The sequence below is a fragment of the Scardinius erythrophthalmus genome, assembly GCF_964197995.2.
Source record: "Scardinius erythrophthalmus genome assembly, chromosome: 21".
In the NCBI taxonomy this organism is placed as follows: Eukaryota; Metazoa; Chordata; class Actinopteri; order Cypriniformes; family Leuciscidae; genus Scardinius; species Scardinius erythrophthalmus.
Window position 1 is genome coordinate 19,465,145 of NC_138241.1, and position 6,332 is coordinate 19,471,476.

Below are 6,332 nucleotides of genomic sequence, written 5' to 3' on the forward strand. Positions count from 1 at the left end.
CAACTTTGAAAAGTGACCTTTGAACTGTAGTGTGCTGTATATTATTTGCATTTATTTACTTCTTATTCAAACTTTTGATTCAGACATATTCAAAACAATAAAGTCAATATAACAATAAAGGGGGGGGGGGGGGGGTACACAATACTCCTTTAAAACTTTGCGGGTTTGGAAAGCCAAACCGAAAACTGCCGGTTTATCTTGTCAGCTCCCCTCTAATAGTGTGCGGAGACTGACAGTAAAAACTCTCAATACAGTGGATTTTTTTGTCCTGTTATTGATGTCTGTCACTCAGGCCTCGCTGACTAAATTGCCATCTGACTGCAAGACTTTCAGGAGGTCTTGTGTTTTTTTTTCTCCCTCTGTAAGGTGGCTAAATGCACCTCACTGCGAGTTAAATATATTTCAATAGAACATGACAGGACACAAACCAGAAATAATTGTAAATGACAGAACAGGGGGGGGGTGGTATCAGGGAAATGTTTTCATTGCATTGATCAGGAAACATACAGGCTGTAAATCAATTAGCATCACTAAAAATAGCAGATGGAGGGAGAGCTGTTTTATAAGTGCTTGTTTGACCAGAATCACCTCATACTCTCAAAGACTGTATTAACTCTCTCAATGCCTGAATTCATAACAAAACATGAAAAACTTTTGCTGCAGTTATTTTTAGCCTATGTTTTAGAACATCTTGTAATTATTTATTTGTTGCATACTGTATTCAAGTTGTAAATCTGTGAGTTATCTACATGTGCTGTATAAAAATGTCTCATGTTGTTAGTGCTTTCTTATGCTATTAATGTCTTACCGCAGTTTGTAATCGTTTAGGGACGTTAATGTCTCTGTTGTCAGGAAGCACTGTGGCAAATAAGGAAAATTAGATTTCAAATTTCCATCAGCCCACCACATTACCGTCGTATGCACATCAAATGTGTTGTGTGCATGACTAGGCTAAACAAACAACAGAGACCAGATTCACTATACCTAACAGGTATTCTTTTTAAAGTTTGAGGGGTTTTTTTTCTTCTAAAAATTTGCTAATTATGGTAGTTCAGTAATAATTCATTGTTCAGTCTAACTCTTCACAGTGTACACCGTGAAAGAAAAGTGTTGTCATTTGCATTCGGCCATTGATCCGTTGATCCTGTGTGACGTCCTCCCGCGTGCTAAAAACAGCAGCAGCTATAGCTGGTGTCAGTGCTAGATCATGCAGTTAGCGGTTAACTGGCTAAACAGGATCAGTGACAGCAGCAGCTCTGTTGCCATGGTTAAGTGCTGCTGTTATGTAACAAAGATCATTACATTGCTTTTATTTATTTTTTTCCACACTCTGGAATGGAACATAATGGATTCTCTCCATTCTGCATTAACAGTGTCGTTAATTACTTTTGACCTCGTCTTATCCTGATTGGACCTCGGACGCATTTACAAATTTAAATCTTATCATCAATACAGTTGTCGCTGACGTTACAGCCATAATAAGATTTTCTATGGTATATTTGTAGCTCATGGTAACATTTTTATTATCTTTTAGCCAGCAGCCCAGAGATAAAATAGATTTTATTCTGAATTGGAAAGTGATACATGATCGCTCAGTATTGTGATTGACCAGTCAGAACCACATATTCTAGATAGCTGTAATATAGTGATTTAATAGTTTAAAACATGAATTAAAGTGGTCCAACATGGAAGGATTTCTCCTTTTAATATTTCACTCAGTTCCTGTCAGACAGCAGCACTAGAACTGCCATCCTGGGGGACAGAGAGGATGATGGGACAGAATCACATAGCATAATTTGTGTGAATAATTCACACCTACTCTTGCAGAATGTGTGTGTGTGTGTGTGTGTGTGTGGAGCTTTAGAGTCAAATCCACTCACACAAAGCTGTGATACAGTTCAGTGCAGAAATCATCGCTGGTAAGTTTATTTCTTCTCGAAGTGAGTAACCAACCGTCTGGAATCGGGTCATTTCCCTCTGTCATCCTGGAATATGTGGCTACACAGAGCAGTTACATTATATCTTTTTTCGTGGTTGGTGTTTTTAATTAATAAAGGAAGGTGGTTAGGTCAAACCCTTTTCAATCATTGTGAACATTTTTAATTGGTCTGTTTCTGCATTGCTGCTCTCTTTCTGGTCTCAGAGTAATGGCTGGACTAATGTCTTTCTCTTGGACTGATATGTGATTGATTTAACGGTTGATTCATCCTAGATCAAGCAGAAACCTGCTTCAAAAGTACTGAAAATTTTATTTATAAAAGTTCTCACTGTCACGGTAAACCTGGATTTTAAATTTGGTTTTCCAGGCGTGGAAAAGTCAAGGAAAGAAAAAAATGAAATAGAAACCAAATTTGAATTGTATCATGCTAAAACTTTGACCCCAACCAACTGGAAATAAATATTCTATCATCTATTTCTCTCTCTCTGTCTCATTTTCAATGTCCCTTATTGTAATAGTAAATGAATTTCTCTTTCTCTCTACAGTGTCTCCTGAGGCTTTGGGGTTCCTGTCCGGCATTGGCGTGTTCATCTTCCTTGTGATTGTACTCTTTCTTTACCTCAATAACAAACTGTCCCTTGAGAGTGCCAACCAACTGCCCAGCCTTGACCAGTACAGGAAGAGCACAGAAGCAGCAGGTTTGGGTTTGTTTTTCTACGTGTGTGTGTGTGCGTGCGTGTGCGACATACAGATACCCCTGGATTTGGACGCTTAAGCCATGCTTATAATTTATTATAAATAATGAATTATATACACTACTCTTCAAAATGTTTGGGTCAGTAAGATTTCTATTTCAAATAAATGCTGTTCTTTTGAACTTTCTATTCACCAAAGAATCCTGAAAAAAAGTATCACGGTTTCCACAAAAATATGAAGCTGCACAAGTGTTTTCAACATTGATGATAATAAGAGATGTTTTTTGAGCAGCAAATCAGCATATTAGAATGATTTCTAAAGGATCATGTGACACTGAAGACTGGAGTAATGATGCTGAAAGTTCAGCTTACATACATTTTAAATAGGTTAAGTTATTTTTAATAATATTTTACAATATTACTGTTTTTACTGTATTTTTCTGATAGACCCCAAACTTTTGAACTGTAGTATATAGGAAAAAGTGTGAACTTTAGGGGAACTGACTTCATACATCTATTAAAAATTAGTTGTCGTTTGGTTGTTTTGAATCTAATGCAATGACAGAAGTGTCCAAAATACTTTTAAGGGCAACTATATAGGAAGTTTTTTTTTTTTTTTTAACTACTGGTATTGATATTAATAGTTCAAAGGGGAATATAGATTTCTTTTTTTCCCCCGGGGGGGACTGGTTGAGGGTTAGTTAAAATGAAGAGAAACAGAAATGCCGGATGTACAGTACAGTATGGATCATCATCATAGCTGCAAGTGCTTGAGTGTGTGTTGAACTCTTCACACTGGTATTTTTATCACAGTAGCGGTCATTCATTAAAAAAAAAACATGATTTATTTCTTTCCTTTACATTAAAATAACTTCATAACATTCTGTAATGACTGAGACCAAATTGTGAAGTTTTTGAAGCCTGAGAGGTCCAGGATAACATGAGTCCAAATTCCCAAACACTGCGTGACAATCTCCAGAGAGGTAATTATCTGCTAAACTCCAGATTAGAGTCTGTGAGAATTACTAACAGAGCTTAATTAGCAACACTTAGGCCTTGGAGATGTTTGTTAGACACGATTTGGTGGTTTGAAATTCTGGGATAGGCTGTAAACTTCCTGTTTGTCTGTCAGACACGGTGACGTGCTGAACTGGTTTGGCTTGTGATCTTCAGTGCAGGATATTGATCGGAGAGGACAGATGCCACTGGCCAATTATTAGATCAATAGTATATGTGTGTGGGTGTGTGTGAAAATGAAGGGATCATGTAACAGCCCTGAGAGAAAATCTGGGCAGAAATCCAAACACACTCAGGATCAAATGTCCACATTGTCAGTATACATGCACACACACACACACACACACACACACACACACACTCACACAATAAAACTGTCTTGAATAAACTCAATGAACCATACACACAACTACCTTTTGTTTAAAACATGAAGCACTCAATCACACCTACGCACTTATACTGTTGACAGGGGCACTTAATGCCCACACACACATCCTACAGACAGGTTCTGGATCCATGGCATCACTGTGCTGCCCACACACAGGGCTTTACATAACTCTACTCAGCATCAGAATCAGTGGCAATATCAGAATGTCATTTACTAGATATGTATGTTTGCACTTATTTGACCTGGTGAAGCACACTAAACATGGATGTGTATTAAACATGAAATTGTCATGTTGTAGCGTAGTGCAGTGGTTCTTCGTTTACTGCCATGTTGTGATCCAAAAATCAGTTGCATGTCTGTTAGGGTCATGTGAACAGCAGAGAAAAACAATGCTACAATAAAAAAAAAAAAATACATCACCATTCCATTTAAAAGCTTGGGGTTGGTATATTTATTATTTATTACACGGCTCTGTGGAATACTTGATTCTGATTGATCAAACGCCATCCAGCAATATGTTATTCCCCGATAATAACCGCTGAAAACAGATAACACTGGCTCATCCAGGTTACTGATGTCAGCAGCGCTATACGCTTGCTAGGAAAGGTTTTTCTTTGTGGATGTTTTGCGTTTGGTTAGCTAATAAAATATTAAAACTCAGTCAAATCAATATTTTGTTTGCAGTTTTTTAACTATGCCATCCAGTATCGTGAACTCGCTCTCTCGTTCCATTCAAACGCAGCTGCTGCCATTTTTGCGACTGTTGTTTTGTACACTGCTGGATTATAAGTAGGGATGCACAATATATCGGCCACCAAATCGGTGTATGTATATGTGTGTGATATATATATACAGTGGGGAGAACAAGTATTTGATACACTGCCGATTTTGCAGGTTTTCCCACTTACAAAGCATGTAGAAGTCTGTAATTTTTATCATAGGTACTCTTCAACTGTGAGTGACGGAATCTAAAACAAAAATCCAGAAAATCACATTGTATGATTTTTAAGTAACTATTTATTGCATGACATAAGTATTTGATACATCAGAAAAGCAGAACTTAATATTTGGTACAGAAACCTTTGTTTGCAATTACTGAGATCATACGTTTCCTGTAGTTCTTGACCAGGTTTGCACACACTGCAGCAGGGATTTTGGCCCAGGGATTTCTCCAGATCCTTCAGGTTTCAGGGCTGTCTCTGGGCAATACGGACTTTCAGCTCCCTCCAAAGATTTTCTATTGGGTTCAGGTCTGGAGACGGGCTAGGCCACTCCAGGAACTTGATATGCTTCTTATGGAGCCACTCCTTAGTTGCCCTGGCTGTGTGTTTCGGGTCGTTGTCATGCTGGAAGACCCAGCCACGACCCATCTTCAATGCTCTTACTGAGGGAAGGAGGTTGTTGGCCAAGATCTTGCGATACATGGCCCCATCCATCCTCCACTCAATACGGTGCAGTCGTCCTGTCCCCTTTGCAGAAAAGCATCCCCAAAGAATGATGTTTCCACCTCCATGCTTCACGGTTGGGATGGTGTTCTTGGGGTTGTACTCATCCTTCTTCTTCCTCCAAACACGGCGAGTGGAGTTTAGACCAAAAAGCTCTATTTTTGTCTCATCAGACCACATGATCTTCTCCCATTCCTCCTCTGGATCATCCAGATGGTCATTGGCAAACTTCAGACGGGCCTGGACATGCGCTGGCTTGAGCAGGGGGACCTTGTGTGCGCTGCAGGATTTTAATCCATGACGGCGTAGTGTGTTGCTAATGGTTTTCTTTGAAACAGTGATCCCAGCTCTCTTCAGGTCATTGACCAGGTCCTGCCGTGTAGTTCTGGGCTGATCCCTCACCTTCCTCATGATCATTGGTGCCCCACGAGGTGAGATCTTGCATGGTGCCCCAGACCGAGGGAGATTGACCGTCATCTTGAATTTCTTCCATTTTCGAATAATTGCGCCAACAGTTGTTGCCTTCTCACCAAGCTGCTTGCCTATTGTCCTGTAGCCCATCCCAGCCTTGTGCAGGTCTACAATTTTATCCCTGATGTCCTTACACAGCTCTCTGGTCTTGGCCATTGTGGAGAGGTTGGAGTCTGTTTGATTGAGTGTGTGGACAGGTGTCTTTTATACAGGTAACCAGTTCAAACAGGTGCAATTAATACAGGTAATGAGTGGAGAACAGGAGGGCTTCTTAAAGAAAAACTAACAGGTCGGTGAGAGCCGGAATTCTTTCTGGTTGGTAGGTGATCAAATACTTATGTCATGCAATTAAATGCAAATTAATTATTTAAAAATCA